Genomic DNA, 16747 nt, shown 5'->3' with positions numbered 1-16747 from the left:
TGTTGTCAGATAGCCTACAAGGAATTTTTTCAGGTTTCCTGTATTTCTTAAGAGTTGCTATGTGACCTAAAATATTATGTTTTAGAAAAAGTTCTGTGGGATGCTTTGTACTGTGGGAAACATGTATTCTGCAGTGTTTGAATAGGATGTTCTGTAGATGTCCAATCCATTTGATCTCTGGTGTCATTTCATTCAGGCATCTCTCCATTTTCGGTCAGGATGACCTGTGTCTTAGTTACTGTTTTCTATTGCTGTGATGAAACACATGACTAAGGCTGATTATAAAGGAGAGCATTTAATTGGGAGCTTGCTTCAGTTTCAGGGGTTAGTTCGTGATCACCATGGCAGGGAGTGTGTTGACACTCAGGCAGGCGTGGTGCTGGAGCAGCAGTTGAGAGCTTACATCTGATCCACAGGCTGGAGGCAGAGGAAGCAGGACTGGGGATGGCATAGGTGTTTGAAACTGAAAACCACCCCCAGTGATACACCTCCTCCAACACGGGGACACTGCCTAATCCTCCCCAAATAGTTCCCCTAACTGGGTGGGGACCAAGCACTCAAATATATGGGGCTATGGGAGCCATTCTCACTCTGCCGGTGAATAAACACAGGGTACAGAAATCTTCACTGCCATTAAGCTGAGGTCAATCTGTGCCTGGTGTCGGAGTTCCTTCTGTTTATGTGTTGATTTCATTGGTTAAATAAAGAAACTGCCTTGTCCTAGTTGATAGGGCAGAACTTAGGTAGGTGGAGTAGACAGAACTGAATGCTGGGAAGAAGGGCAGAGTGGCAGACGCCAGGGGTCTCCTGCCTGAGATGCACACTGGTTAGAATCTTGCCGGTAAGCCACAATCATGTGGCGATACACAGATTTAAGATGTAAGAATTAGCCAGTGAGAAGTTAGAGCCAATGGACCAGGCAGTGTTTAAATAAATATAGTTTCTGTGTGATTATTTAGGGTGTAAGCTAGCCAGGCAGCTGGGACAGAACAAAGGGACCCCTCTCCGTGCACCATGTGGCTTCACCTTTAGTATTTGCTCTGTAAAACTGAGTGTGCCTGTGTTCAGAGTGTGCATGTTTAGAACTGTAGCGTGCTCTTGATTGGGCATTTGCTCAGTCAGTATGAAGTGATCATCTTTATCTTTTTCCTTACTAGCGCTGGTTTGACGTCTACCGCATCAGACACTAAATGTTTGTTTTCTAACTTCATTTTCTTGAAATGTCTTTTTTTCTATCATTTTGCCATTAAGGAGTGCCTGTCTTTTGTGTGATGAGGCTACACATAGAGTTCCTGCTTTTTGTTATTGTTTTCCTCGGCAGTCTGTAGAGTCCCTTCTATCTCCCGCAGAGCTGCCTTTATGGCCATAAATTCCTCTCATCTATTTTTATCATGGAGAACGCTTAGTTTTCCTTTAATTATGACAGCTTTGCTTGGATTACTATTCTGGGCTGGCAGTTGCTATCTTTCAGAACTTGACATACATCATTCCAAGCCCTCTGGCTTACGGGGTTCACTCGAGTAATCTGCTACATTCTAATGAACCTGCCTCCAGACTCTGTGTTTCCCTCCTGCTGCTTTCAGGACACTTTTGTTTTGTTTCTTTAGTGTTTTAGTTACGTGACACATGGGGGGTTCCTCTCTGGTCTTGTGTCCTTGCGGTTTAGTGTCCTGGAACTAGCTCTTGTAGACCAGGCTGGCCTCGAACTCACAGAGATCCGCCTGCCTCTGCCTCCTGAGTGCTGGGGTTCAAGGTGTGCGCCACCACCACCTGGCAATAATTTATATTGTCATTGCTTTGTGTGCGCTCCTTATGAGACTACATTAGGATTTATGTAGCTTGTGTTACTTCTTCACTTGGCTTAATTTTTTTAATGGTTGAAATTATAATAATTTCTCCCTTCCCTTTTCTTTCCTTCCACTAAACCTTCCCATATACACCTCCTTGCTTGCTTTCAAATCCATGGCCTCTATTTTTCACTAGTTGTTATTGTCTACATATATGTACACACATATATATTTTTAAATATAGCCTGCTCAGTTTGTATGGTGTTATTTGTATGTTTGTTGTGGGGGCTCAGTTTGTATGGTGTTATCTGTATGTTTGCTGTGGGAGCTGATTGTTTAGTTTTGGATAACTGACTGATGGACTTCGGTTGTCTTGGCTTAGGTTTTACCAGTTGTATTTTTTTGTTTGTTTGTTTGTCTTTTGAGACAGGGTTTCTCTGTGTAGCCCTAGCTGTCCCGGAACTCCGCCTGCCTCTGCCTCCCCGAGTGCTGGGATTAAAGACGTGCACCACCACCCCACTGCCACCACCCGGCCAGCTCTAGTCTTTTAGTTAGTGTTTTTTCAGACTTGGTTGTGATTGTGCTAAGTGTGCAGTCCGCAAACAGCTGCTCAGACCAGGCGTTTCCTGGCCTGGTACCAGCTCTCCTTTCCGGCCTGTCTCAGTGAGGGGTCTGTTGCTCTGACCATGGAAAATGGAGGAGGAGAGGGTTCCTTTCAGCTCCCAGCTCCACACCGCAATCCATCACTGCAGGGAGTAAGGGTGGAAGTGTTGAGGTTTGAGCTGGTACAGGAGCAGGGAAGGCCACTTACACTCCTCATGGCTTGCTCAACCTGCCTTCTTCAGCGCCCAGGCCCACCAGCCCAGGGGGAGCAACACCCACAGTGAGCTGGGCCCTCCCACATCATTCATCAATCAGGAAAATGACCACAGGCTTGCCCATAGACCTATCTGGTGGGGGCATTTTCTCAGCTGAGGTTCCCTTCCCCAAGGTACTCTGATTTGTGTCAAATCGATATAAAGTAGCCAGCCCACATCCTCAGTACACAATTAGGTGGGAAAGAAACCACAGCTACTTTCTGTTACCATTGTATGCCGTTGTCCTATGAGCCAGCTACCAGTGGCTCCTCAGACTTGAGTAATGCTGGAAAGGAAAAAGCCAAGGACCACTCTCTGACAGTAGCTAATGCACCCCAGGCTGTTCTTGAACTCAGTATGTAGCTGATGATGGCCTTGAATTCTTGCTTTTCCTTCCTTCCATATTGAGATTATAGGCATTTACCATGGATGCAGGGCTGAGAATTGAACACAGGCCTTCACAAACTCTAGGTGACCACTGACCAACTCACCCATATCCGCACATATGTGTTGCTAGGGTTTAATTCAGGCCTGTGCTAAGGTAAGGATACGCACAATGCTAAAATCCAAAATTTATGCAGCCCTAAAAAGGATTCTCTCAGGTGTGGTGGCACATACCTGAACCCCAGCATTCAGGAGAGAGGCAGGAGGAGCCCCAGTTTGAGGCCAGCTTGAGAGTGTAGTGTGTAGGCCATCTAGACAGCTCAGTAGGCAAAGGGTGTTGGCTGCCTGGTGTTGTGGCCTGAGCTGGACCTCCTGGACCCATGTGGTAGGAGACAACCTTCCTCTGGCCTTGAAAAGCATCCCCATATACAAATAGAGACATAAATATGTAACATCTTGCCCCATGGTTAAGATCAAGCTGGGAATGTAGGCTGGTGATAGAGCATGTGCCTAAGACATATGAAGTCTTCGATTCACTCCTCACCACAGGCTAGCAAACACATATGCACACACACATACACACATTCATGCGCGCACACACACACACACACACACACACACACACAAAATTAAAAGGGAAGCTAGCGAGATGGCTCAGCAGGTAGAAGTGCTGCCAAACCTAACATCATGAAGTCCATCCTTGGGTACCAAACAGTGAGAGAAGAGAACATACTCCTTTAAATGGTCCTCTGAGTTCCATATATATTGTAATGTCACTGTCCCTACATGCATAATAATAATACTAATAATAAATAGTAATAAATCCCTTTTTTAAAAGTTTGGGTATGATGACATATAACTTTACTCCCAGCACTGGGGAGGCAGAGGCAGACAGATCTCTGTGAGTTCAAGGCCAGCCTGGTCTACAGAGTGAATTCTAACACCCTGTCTCAATTTTTTTTTCCTTTGTGTTAAGATGGTAAATTTAAGGCTACACATTTGTCACCTCAATTAAAAATAAAATAAAATCAGGAAAAAAAGGTCAGACTTTATTCTAAAAGCACTGGAGGAGTCTTTCAGTCAGTGTTCTACTGCCGTGAAGAGACACCATGATCAAGGACACCGGAGCCTTGCTTACAGTTTCAAAGGGTTAGTGCCTTATCACAGCAGGGAGTGTGGTTCTGGAAGGCTAGCCGAGAGCTTTACATCCTGATCTGCAGGTGGGGGGGGGGGAGGGGACCCAGACTGGGGCTGGTAAGCCCAGCCCAGTGACACACCTCCTTCAGCAACCCTTCTCAAATAGTGCCACTCCCTGGTGACTAGTCAAATATATGGGGGGGGGCATTCTTTTTGTTGTTGTTGTTGTGTTTTGTTTTTAGTTTTTTGAGACGGAGTTTCTCTGTGTAGCTTTGGAGCCTGTCCTGGAATTCCACTCTGTAGACCAGGCTGGCCTTGAACTCACAGAGATCCACTTGCATCTGCCCCTGCCTGAGTGCTGGGATTTAAAGTGTGTGCCATGCCGGGCGATGGTGGCGCACGCCTTTAATCCCAGCACTCGGGAGGCAGAGGCAGGCGGATCTCTGTGAGTTTGAGACCAGCCTGGTCTACAGAGCTAGTTCCAGGGTAGGCTCCAAAGCCACAGAGAAACCCTGTCTCGAAAAAGCAAAAAAAAAAAAAAAATAAAAAGAATAAATAAAAAAAATAAATAAAAATAAAATAAAGTGTGTGCCACCACTGCCTGGCAGGGGCCATTCTTATGCAAACCACCACAGGAGCATTCTCCGTGCTTTCAGGAACCTCCCCCCTCCCCCGTTCTAATGGCCCTGTCATCCCTACCGCCAAGTTAACCATCAGCGGCAGTGGCCCCTGTCTTTCCTCTGGTGTCCAGACTGCTTTGCTAACCACCTTTGGATGTCTCTGTCCCTAGATGGTGAGAGTTGTGTGTCCTTTGGCATCACATCAAGTTAAGCTCCGGGCACGGCACCACGGGTTCGCTGTGATGGTCCGAAGCTTCAGGAGCCTTCTGATAGACAAACACAGCAGCAAGCCTCAGCAGAGGGAGAGGATGGCTGTCTGAAAGCTGAGGACAGACCCTTGAGAAGAAACCACCCCCACGGACACCGCGAAGCTGGACTTCCAGGCTCTGTCACAGTAAGGAAACTGTTTCTGTCATTTAAGCCACGTACCTCTGTGGTGTTTGGGATGGAAGTCCCTGCACACTGAAGAGTCTGTGTTCAGAAAATGAACAGAAAGGGCTCACCTCAAGGCTCCCTATTGGGAATTAATTCTCCACTCTCAGCAGAGAGACAGGAGCACAGCAGAAGGGGGCTGTCCTCTGTGCGTTCACGTGTGGCTCGCTCCTGTGGCAGTGGACATGTGATGCTGGGGACAGCTCACCCTCCAGGTCCCTGTGAGTACTAGAAGGGGCAGGAGGGTGGTCAGTCTTTAAAGCACGAGGTAAAATCATTTACTAACTATCCACCGGAAGCATCAGGATGATATATCTACATTAGCCATAAGAGTGGTTTGACTCAGAGTTATTCTGTGTCTAACAAAGACGGTTTATCTTGGCTTTGAAAGTCTGAAGATCTCCACAGTCATCCTTGTCCTAACATGCAGAAACAGCTGGCTCTCAGTGAGCTGTCTCATTAAAAGAATCCACAGGACTACCTATTATTAGTGTATTATTTTCCTCGGTGCTACAGCTACTTTGGCATCTGTTTTACTGTTGCCATGGGAACTCAGGCCCATAATCAGCAGTTCTTTTCCCTCTGAATATTAGGCTTAATAAAAGGCAGTTCTGATGAGGTGAGGAGTTCGCAGTGCCCAGCCAGAGGTCTGGCAGAAGCATCCTGTTGCAAGCAGTTGCAAAATTAACCTACATGGTTCTTTGTTACCCTGGCCTTGGACTAAGCGGACTTTGAGTGGTCAGCCAGACTTGCATGAGGACCTGGGGTGTACTTTATGATGGGGTGCTTATTTAGAAAATGAAGTTTCTCCCCCCTCACACCCTTCTTTTACCTGGATTGATCTCAGTAAGAGAAAGATGCGACTTTTAAGAATGGACATGGGGCCTCTGGTGCTCTAGGTCTGAAAGATGCGACTTTTAAGAATGGACATGGGGCCTCTGGTGCTCTAGGTCTGAAAGATGCGACTTTTAAGAATGGACATGGGGCCTCTGGTGCTCTAGGTCTGAAAGATGCGACTTTTAAGAATGGACATGGGGCCTCTGGTGCTCTAGGTCTGAAAGATGCGACTTTTAAGAATGGACATGGGGCCTCTGGTGCTCTAGGTCTGAAAGATGCGACTTTTAAGAATGGACATGGGGCTCTGGTGCTCTAGGTCTGAAAGATGCGACTTTTAAGAATGGACATGGGGCCTCTGGTGCTCTAGGTCTGAAAGATGCGACTTTTAAGAATGGACATGGGGCCTCTGGTGCTCTAGGTCTGAAAGATGCGACTTTTAAGAATGGACATGGGGCCTCTGGTGCTCTAGGTCTGAAAGATGCGACTTTTAAGAATGGACATGGGGCCTCTGGTGCTCTAGGTCTGAAAGATGCGACTTTTAAGAATGGACATGGGGCCTCTGGTGCTCTAGGTCTGAAAGATGCGACTTTTAAGAATGGACATGGGGCCTCTGGTGCTCTAGGTCTGAAAGATGCGACTTTTAAGAATGGACATGGGGCTCTGGTGCTCTAGGTCTGAAAGATGCGACTTTTAAGAATGGACATGGGGCCTCTGGTGCTCTAGGTCTGAAAGATGCGACTTTTAAGAATGGACATGGGGCTCTGGTGCTCTAGGTCTGAAAGATGCGACTTTTAAGAATGGACATGGGCCTCTGGTGCTCCAGGCAAGAATGCTGTGCTGGACTTTGTCTTCACCTTTTTGTGTGTTGTTTTGTTTGTTTTGTTTTTTTCATAGTGTTTAAATTTTGAGACAAGATCTTGCAAAGTTGCTTAAGCTGCCCTTAAACTTGCCCATCAGCGTAGGCCTTGATCTCAAGATTCTCTTGTTGCCTCCACACTAGCGAAGGTGACAGGCCCGCACCGCCAAGCCTGGCTCAGAGGCCATACTCTCTGTTCGTTCGATTTTATAAAATTTAGTTTTGATGTTATTATTGTTTTTTAAAGATTTATATGCTTTATGTGGATGAATGCTTTATTCATGTGTCTGTCTGACGACTGCAGAGGTCAGGTGAGGGCTTCAGATCTCCCATAACTGGAGTTAGGGATGGCCGTGAGCCGCCACATGGGTGCTGGGAAAGGAACCGCGGTCCTCTGCAAGAACAACAAATGCTGTTAATCGCCGAGCCAACTCTCCAGCCCGTTATTTTTGTTCTTTTTAGTTGTGTGTGGGGGTGTGTCTGCTTGTGAATGCAGTGCCCACAGAGGCCGGAGGTGGGGCTCCTGGAGGTGGAGCTACTGCAGTTGTGAGCCACCGGATGTGGGTGCTAAGAACTGAGCTCTGAAAAGGAATACTTGCTCCCAAGCACCACGCCATCTCTCTAGCCCCCTCTTATGTGGGTGTTGTTTGGTTGGTTGATTTGTTTTGTGTTTGTTTTTGTTTTGTTCTTGGTGTCTTGTTTTATTTTTAAGTTTTTGAGACACGGTTTCTCTGTGTATCCCTGACTGCCCTGGAACTTACTATGTAGACCAGGCTGGCCTTGAACCTGGAGATCCTCCTGCTTCTCTGCCTCTCGGAGTGCTGCTATTAAAGACTGGTGCCTCCCCTGCCCACCTGTTTGTTTTTTGAGACAAGGTCTCACTATGTAACATAGGTTGGCCTCAAAGTTATGGAAATCCTTCATCTTCAGGTTCCCAAGGGCTGGAGTTAGAAATATGTGCCAGCACACCCTGAGAAAGGGCTGGAATTAGAAATACCAGCACACCCCGAGATGCTGTCAAATCAGGGAAAGGATAGATTTAAGCATTATAGACAACAAAGGTTCTCTCCACTTTTTAACCAGTCAATAAAAGTAACTATGTATTTACTTTTATATTATGGGATATTTGGAAGCCATAAATCTTGTCTTCTTAAAATATACATTCCCTGTAAAATATTTCAGAGCAATATTAATTAATTTAATTAATTTTAGTGCGATACAGCCCTTGAATGCGGCACAGAAATCAAGAAGTCTCAGTGAAACACTAGTCTTTTTTTTTCCCCTGGTTACAGGTGACCACAATCGTTAACGAATTTCATTTGTTTCTCCCCCTTGATGTAGTTCAAGCTGGTCTCAACGACTGATTGGTACGTAGTTGCCAGGGATGACCTTGAACTCTGATCCCCCCTGTTTCTTCCTACCAGGTTAGGCATAGTGGGTACCACCACGCCAAGTTCCTTTGTACTATTCAGAGATGCTCTTTGTGATGCAATGCATAATGCACTCTCACGAATGAACACACAATGGGAGCATGTTCTACATGTACGTGCCTCACTTTGCCTTTTCTCTGTGTATGGATACCTTTCCTATCTCATTATATAAAATTCCCACTGTGACCTTATTTATAGATTACTTATTGTGAGCTGGAGGCATCGTGTGAGATCCTGGCAACAACACAATTCTTACTCTTTGGAAACAGACTCCTTTAGTTCAGAGTGAAAGGTACCTGGGGCATCCTGCCCTTGTCAGCTTGACACACAACCACGAAAGCACACTCCTTTCAGGGGCCCAATGCTGCAGTTGATCAGGAGGGAGAGGAGCAGGACGTGCAGACATCTAGATGGGCTCAGATGTGTCATTAAGGGGCGAGCCTCCAGGTGGGCAGGGAGAACAAAGTCATTCTCTGTCGAGGGAGCAGGAAGTACCACGTCCTATGGTAGAGAGTCGGAGAGAAACGTTGGGTTGGAGGGAAGACTGCCAATTAGGCGAGATGATGGTTCTCAAACCTTTGACCACAACTCACAGCTAACACTTCACATAACCACACAGTGTGTGCGAGCTGGAATACGATCGTGCAGGCACATGTAAGCACGTAGAAAGAACATCAGACAATACCCCTACTAAATGTACTCAGGCATTTTTCTGCTCAGTTCCAGTTAGTTGTTTTCTAAATGCTAGTCGTGACTCTCGGGGCGGGTTTTGAAAACCACTAATAGGTACCATCTGCAAGCTGGGAAACTCTGGGTTATAATATGTCTGAGGACTCCGATTTCCAGGCCGGTGAGATAGCTCAGCGGGTGAGGGCACTGGCTGCCAAGCTTGATGAACCGAGTTTGATCTGAGAGCCTGCATGACCTGGGAGATAATTAACTCCTGCAGGTTGTCTTCTGACCGCCGCAAAATATGTCACCAAGAGTCAGTAAGTTTATCTGAACATTGATTATTTAAGACTGGTGTGGCGGTGTGTGCATGTACTCCCAGCATTGAGGGGCCTGCGGTAGCAAAATTTCTTCCCTTCCTTTCTTCCCTCCCTCCCTCCATCCTTTCCTCCCTTCCTCCCTTCCTCTCTCTTCCTCTCTTCTTCTCCCCTTCCCCTCTCTTCCTTTCCCCTCTGTTTCTTCCTCCCTCCCTCCTTCTCTCCCTCTTCCCTCTCTCCCCCCCACTCTCTCTGTCTTTTGTGTTTTGAAAAGGAGTCTCTCTAATGTGGCTCTGACTGTCCTAGGACTTGCTATGTAGAGAAGACTGGCTTCAAACTCACAGAGATCCTCCTGCCTCTGCCTCTGCCTCTGTATGCGCCACCACTCCCAGTTTGAGACAGAAAGATTTTCAGTTTGAGGCTAACATAGATTGGACAGTGAGATTCAGGTCAGTCTGAATTATATAATTAGACTCTCCAAACAAAACAAAGGAAAAAGAAAAGGGGAAAGAACCATTCTGCTTGTTGTGCAGAGAATTTTTGTATTTATTTCACTGGGACAGGCAGACTGAACTCTGACTTGCATCTCTGACCCTTGGGAACATCTTTGCTGCTGCTGTTGAGTGTGACCACCTCTCAGAGCTTGGCCATCCCACCTTTAGAGAGCCAGCCTGGTCACGCTTGTGGTCACCAAAACTGAGTGCCAGGTCCTGACCCCAGAGTGCCTTATCAGGTAATGCTCCATTCCCATGCCCCCCAACTTAGCAAACACCTTGCCCTCCCCTGTGTCCCTGCAACAGAAAGGTTTCCGAGTGCCTTAAGATGTGCTCGGTCATGTGCTGTTGCCTGACCTGTCTGCACAGGCGCTTTTGCCTGATTGCCCTAGGCTGTCTGAAGATTGGATGTTGCTATAAACTGTAGTGATATTTCATTTGTATTTTAATAAATAAAGCTTGCCTGAAGTTCAGAGAGTAAAACAGCCACACTGATCAGACTTACAGACCAGGCAGTGGTGGCACACACCTTAAATCCCAGTAGCCCCACTAGTTTTCCATAGAAACCAGGCGGGTAGTGGTGCAGACCTTTAATCCCAGCCCTAAAGAGGATTATAAAATGGGAGGAGACAGCTCTCAGACACAGTCTCATTCTGAGATTCCTTGAGGCAGGATCACCATTTCAGACTGAGGCAGAGGTGAGAGTCAGTGGCTGGTTGTTTTGCTTTTCTGACCTTCAGGTTGAATCCCAATTTCTGTCTCTGGTTTTTTATGAATCATGCTACAATAAACTTCTGCTACAGTTTGTCTGTCCAGGACTGACCTCTAACTTCTGAGGCGGGCTGAAGAGGAAGCAGTGTGAGGAACTCAGACATAGTCATGCATTCAGGGACAAGATTTGAGATATTTGCCATATGTTATTATTCAATCAGTATTTCTAGGGCACCAGTGTAGGGAGTCTGAAACTAAGTTTTATTTTGTTGTTGTTGTTTTTTGTTTTGTTTTTGGCAGGGTCTCATATAGCACAGGCTGGTCTCAGATTTGCAACACAGTTGAAGAAGACCCTGAGCATGTGGTTTTCTTGACTCCACCTTTCCTGAGAGCTGGGGTCATACACATGTGCTGTAGTCCCGAGACCTGGAATCATACACATGTGTGCTGTAGTCCTGAGAACTGGGGTCATACACATGTGCTGTAGTCCTGAGAACTGGGGTCATACACATGTGCTGTAGTCCTGAGAACTGGGGTCATACACATGTGTGCTGTAGTCCCGAGAACTGCGGTCATACACACATGTGCTGTAGTCCCGAGAACTGGGGTCATACACATGTGCTGTAGTCCTGAGAACTGGGGTCATACACATGTGTGCTGTAGACCCCAGTTTAATGAGGTGGCGGGTATCCTGCTTTGTGTATAGAAGGCAAGCAGTCTGCCACCCGAGCTACATGCCTAATAGCTTTGCAGGGGACTCTGCTGTCATAGTTAATGCAAAATTGGTAGAGGTGCTTCCTGGGGAAGAGAGCTCCACAGCCGTTGCATTTGCCCAGGTTGGACCACACTCAGGTCATATCAATCTGTCCTCATTTACTTGGAAAAACAATTGCATCAAGGAAAAGGAGAGTCGGTGATTTTTACAGCACTGAAATTATAGCCAGTGAATTATTTTATTTGGTTTTATGAGCAGTTTGATTTTATTTTTTGAGGTTTCCAGGCTGGCCTTGAACTCCTGAGCCTTCTCCTCTACCTTCCAAGTGCTGAAATCAGAGGCCCATGCTGGGGTGAACTCAGGGCTCTGTGCACGGCAGGCAAACACTCTACCCACTGAGCTAAAGCTCCAGCCCATGAACGGCTTTATAGTTCTAGTATGTTTACTTCCTAATTTGTTTATAAAATCTTTCTGATTCTGTTGTAGGGGTCATGGGCGTGCAGCCTTTAATCCCAGCACTCAGGAAGCAGGCAGATCTTTATGGAGACCAGCCAGGTCTATATGACTTCCAGGCCAGGCAGAGTTATATTGTGAGACCCTGTCTCAAAAGCAAACTAACTAACAAACAAAAAATCCTATTGTTCATTTTGGTTTAAAAAAATATAAGTTTTTTTAAAAATAATTTTGGTTTAAAAGAAATAAAAATCAAACGCCCGACTCTTACTTTACAGTTTTGTTTCTTTGTGAAGGACATACATACGTTTGTCTCTGTTATTTATTTTCTTTTTTGGCCAAAAGACCATAGTTTGATGTGTTATACGTGTGCTGGTGAGTTTCCTCCTTTGCACGGCAAGAGTCCACTTTACATCACTTCACTTACTGAGATCCCATCTTCAGAGGTCAGTCTACAGCCAGCTGTCGTCAGGTAGGGGAGAGGTCAGCCTACAGCCGGGTTGTCGTCAGGTAGGGGACAAGGTCAGCCTACAGCCAGCTGTCGTCAGGTAGGGGACAAGGTCAGCCTACAGCCAGCTGTCGTCAGGTGGGGGAGAGGTCAAGAACACAGTGTGGTAGAAGCAGGAGCTGGGAATGTAGTTCAGTGGTAGGGTACATACCTGGAGCAAAGAAGCCTACGAGTACTAACACACTAACACACACACACACACACACACACACGAGAGAGAGAGAGAGAGAGAGAGAGAGAGAGAGAGAGAGAGAGATACCAGCTTTGTATCAACCTGACACAAGCTGAAGTCATCTAAGGGGAAGAGACTCAATTGAGAAGATGCCTCCATAAGATCGGGCTGTTGGCAAAGCTGTCAGGCATTTTCATGATTAGTGATTGATGGGGAGGGTCCAGCCCACTGTGGGTGGCACCATCCCTGCAATCCAGTAAGCAGCAGCCTCCATGGCCTCTGTGTCAGCTCCTGACTTCCTTCAGCGATGGCCAGTGATGTGGAAATGCAAGCCAAATAAACCCTTTCCTCCCCGGTTCGCTCTTTGGTCACGGTGTTTCATCGCAGCAATAAAAACACCGACCAAGACACACATGGAACAGAGTGTGAAGTGCCACACGGACTGGACCCAAAAATCCCAGTGCCCACATGGCAGCTCACAACCATGTACAACTCCAGTTTCAGGGATCTGATGCCCTCTTCCCGACTTTTTAAGAATGGTGGTACAGATGTATAAGCATCGAGCGAATACTCAAGTACAAGCACCACAAAGACCCGCAGGCAGTTACTGTCGTCTTCTGGGCATGCTCGTAGTTGGCTTTATTCGTTGCTTTTTCTGTTGCTGTGTTCTTAAAAACCAACAGAAACAGCTTAAGACAGGTTTGTTTTGTACATAGTTTTGCAGGTCCAGCCCGTTATTCTGGGGAAATCACAGTGGCCGTGCTTGAAGTCGCTGGTTCACTGCATCTATAGTCAAGGAGAGAGACGGACACTGTTGATCGCTTGTCCTTCCCACACGGTCTAAGACCCCAGACCAGAGGGGATGGTTCTGCCTACAGTGATGTCCTTTCCCGTCAGCACGCTTAGTCAGAATAAGCCCACATGGGCATGCCCAGAGGCCCGTTCCCCAGGTTATTTTAGATGCAAGTTGACAATTGAGTTTAACCATTTGGGTCAGTAAAAGTTTTTCCAGTAAATCAACTTGAGGGTTGGGTGTAGAATGACTGTTAGGATTCCAGCCGTCACTTAACGTTGAGCACCCCTCATGCTGGGTGCTGGGACTCAGTCTCACCATCTAGTAGAGGATACACGGTATATACACATCTAAACTCTTAGGAACAGATGGGCAAAACCACTCATGGTGGCTTCAACAAAAGAAGCATGGGACTGACTTTTGCTGCTGAACGTCCAGGAGGCTTTTCATGGCTGTGATAAAAACCATTATGACCAAGGCAGCTTGAGAAAGTTTATTTGGACTTACGGTTCCAGAGAGATAAGAATCGGTCCTGGTGAGGAAGGCTGGCGGCAAGCTGAGAGCTCATGTCTCAGCCATAAGCAGAGATCTGGAAGTGGGGGGAGGCTATCAAACCCTCAAAGTCCTCCTTGATGGATTTCCTCCAATGAGGCCACACGTCTTAAACGTCCTCTGACAGTGCCACCAACCAGAGTTCAAATACCCAGTATGATGGGGACATCTCTCATTTAAACAGTCACACTGGGGAGGCTTAAACATGCAAACTCATCTAAGTTAAATTATATTTAATTAGGTTCAGAGGACAGGGTGTGATTGGAACCGTGGCTCCCCTGACTTCTGTGTACACACAGGCAAGCGGCTCTTTGTACCTTATGGCATCCTCACTCCTCCTTCCCCTGGGAACCCTATGCCCTCGGAATAGCTGCTATCCAGGGCAAAGTTTTCTCTGTGCTTTTCTGTGTGTGTGTGTGTCTAGGCCAGAGGACCGCACATCCACCTTGTTTTGGGGAGCAGGGACGGACCTCTCAGTGATCTGGGACATATCAGGCAAAGGGAAACACCTGTCTCTACCGCCTTCAGCACTGAGATTTCAAGTTCTTGCCATCATACCTGGGAACTGAAGTTAGGTATTAGCTGAACTTCCTCTCTAGCCTCTTCTTATGGACTCAAAACGCTTAGCAGGATGGAGGAAGCCGTGCTCCGGGGCCGACTGTTGTGTAACGAATGCCAGCTAGTCGGCCTGCAAAGATCCATCAGCTCCGCCACAGCCCGCATGTGGTCTGTTCATATTCCCACACTTTTAAGCCTCTCCTCTCACTGCCCTTCAACATCAAAGGTGGGTCACCACCCACTTCACACAGAAAAGTGACTCTTCTGCTCTTTTCCTCTTCTCTTTCAGTCTCTGGCTGACCCTGTCCTCTGCCGTGGACCTCTCACCCTTAGACGTTCTCTCTTTCTCACTATCGTTCGCCATAGTTAGCAGGTGTCTGGGAATTGCTCTGCTGAGACAGTGACCCCTCCCTTGGCCCCCAAGGTTGTTGGGACCATTTGGAGTCCTGGCCTCCAGCTGCTCTTCCCTGCTAGAGATCTTTACTTTCCTTCTGATTTGAGTTACTGAAAGCTGTGTCAAAGTTGTTTACCAGCTCTGCTTCACGAGCACGAGCACATGTTGTCTTGGCCTTGAGGATCAGAGGATAAGGTTTTCACCTGTTGGCCCACCTGACTGTTGGGTATATAAGCCTCCATGGTGCTATTGAATAGAGGGCTTCTTACCAGTGACTGGAGGTCCGTGTCCCTGTCTCTCTGTCTCTGTGTGTTTCAACCTCCAGCCCCTTGCCCGAAGCTCGGGAACTGTATGGTAGTGTGTAGAGCGCAGACAGGCATTGTGCCCTGCACAAGGTCACTGAAAGTCAGACAAGCCTGTTTTGTGTTTGCCGCTTTGCTCTCCAAAGCCAGTGCCTGTCTACCTCTGCATCTTCTCCCCTTCACGGCACAGAGACCGTCGCTTTGGATTCCAGGAACTGCAGGGCCTTCCGGGACAGACCATTCCCAAAGAAGCACAGTCGTCTATTTTGGGTAAGCTGCCCCTCTCTTCCCACAGCCACAGGGATCCCCTCTAGCGACAACTGGAATTTGGGGCTCTGGGAATCCCTGTGCAGACCCTGAACTGAGATAATGATCAAAGAGCCGGTAATTGGACCATGGCTGCTGAAGGATGCACACCTCTTGTCCCTCCCCAGTTCTTCTTACCTAAACCTGAAGCTCTTTTACAAAGAAAAAGCTCAGCCATTTCTTCCTCAGGCCACTCAAGACCTTGTCTTCTTCACAGCCAGACTCTGCCATATCTCTCCTCCCTCCTCCACTGTGGCTCGACTCCTCCCGCTACTTCCCAGGGGCCAGCTCTTGCCGCAATCATTGTTAGCCGTTCTTAAATTTCCTAATGTTTTCCCCTTCAGCAAGCGATCCTTCTCCTTGGCGTCCACACTCCCGGCTTTTTCTTTCCTCCTCCTCCTCCTTCCTCTTCAACATAGGCTTGTTTAGCTCACTCTGGCCTCCCACTCACCATGTAGGCAAGGATGACTTTGAACTCCTGACTCTGCCTCCCAAGCACAGAGATTACAGGCATGCAGCACAGCTCCTGGATGTCTCAATTTCTCTTAAAGTCTCTAGTTATACATTTTTTAAAAAAAATCATGGCAAAAGTGCCCGTCGTGAGATGTGGGAACTTTGTCCTGGGCTCACTGGCATCTTACTTGGTTTCCTTGAAGACTTCTTTCCAGCTGTTAGCTCTTGTGCAAGACACCATCCTCCTTACATGTTTGTGAGCTGACTAGGTCGAGAGCGGCAGCTATCCATTTCCCTGAGCGTTCCTTATTTCTCCGCACGGGAGGCTTGACCCATAAGACACAGCTTCTCAGCCAGAGGGAAGTGGCAGCAAATCAGGAGACGTGACGTGTTGTTCCTGGCCAACCCCTCTGCGACTGTGGTCATTGCCACACTTTAGCTGAGTCCCAGGAGATTTGGGTTCCAGGAACGGATGTGGCATCCAACTGCTGCAATGTCCTGACTCTCTCAACGTTACTCTTTAAAATTAATTTGTTTTTAAGCTGGGCACGATGGCTAAAGATAAGGAGATCACTGGAACTTGCTTACTGCCAGCCGAGCCAAAAAAGCAGCAAGCTCCAAGGTCAGTGAGAGAGTTCGTCTCAAGGGAATAAGTGGTAGAGGGAGGTGCTCGACATCCGGCCTCCTCACCAGCACACTGGTATGTGCGTGCGTGTGTCCGTCCTGCCGCCCTCATCCTCAACCACAACAAACCTCGGGTCCATTCGATTGGCTCAACAGGTGTGAGTACTTGCCATCAAAACTGTTTCCAGACTACAATGGAGGAGGGTTATAACAAAAATCCCACAAGTTGTCCCCTGACCTTCACATGTGAGTCGTGGTCTGTGTGCCCCTAAAATAAATATTTTTTTAAAAAAAGTAAAAAGAAGGGTCTGGAGAGACAACTCAGCAGCCAAGAGTCCTGGCTACTCTTCCAGAGAACCCTTCACGGCAGCTCACGACTCTCTGAG

General features: G+C 47.3%; 1 protein-coding gene across 1 annotated transcript in view; it reads left to right on the top strand.

Annotated features, from left to right (window-relative positions):
* The window catches only part of Ndufaf6 (NADH:ubiquinone oxidoreductase complex assembly factor 6), a 132761-nt gene that overhangs the window by 65189 nt on the left and 50825 nt on the right, over nt 1-16747 (top strand). Inside the window, exon 2 of the mRNA XM_041656932.1 lies at nt 4956-5179. The gene's annotated coding sequence lies outside the window, so the exon portion shown is untranslated. The remainder of the gene's footprint in view (nt 1-4955; nt 5180-16747) is intronic.

Source organism: Microtus oregoni, unplaced genomic scaffold (genome assembly GCF_018167655.1).
Source record: "Microtus oregoni isolate MIOR12 unplaced genomic scaffold, Mior012 000008F_ref0000371, whole genome shotgun sequence".
Classification (NCBI taxonomy): domain Eukaryota; kingdom Metazoa; phylum Chordata; class Mammalia; order Rodentia; family Cricetidae; genus Microtus; species Microtus oregoni.
The sequence above is the reverse complement of the archived record's forward strand: the minus strand, read 5'-3'. Positions and strand labels throughout refer to the sequence as shown.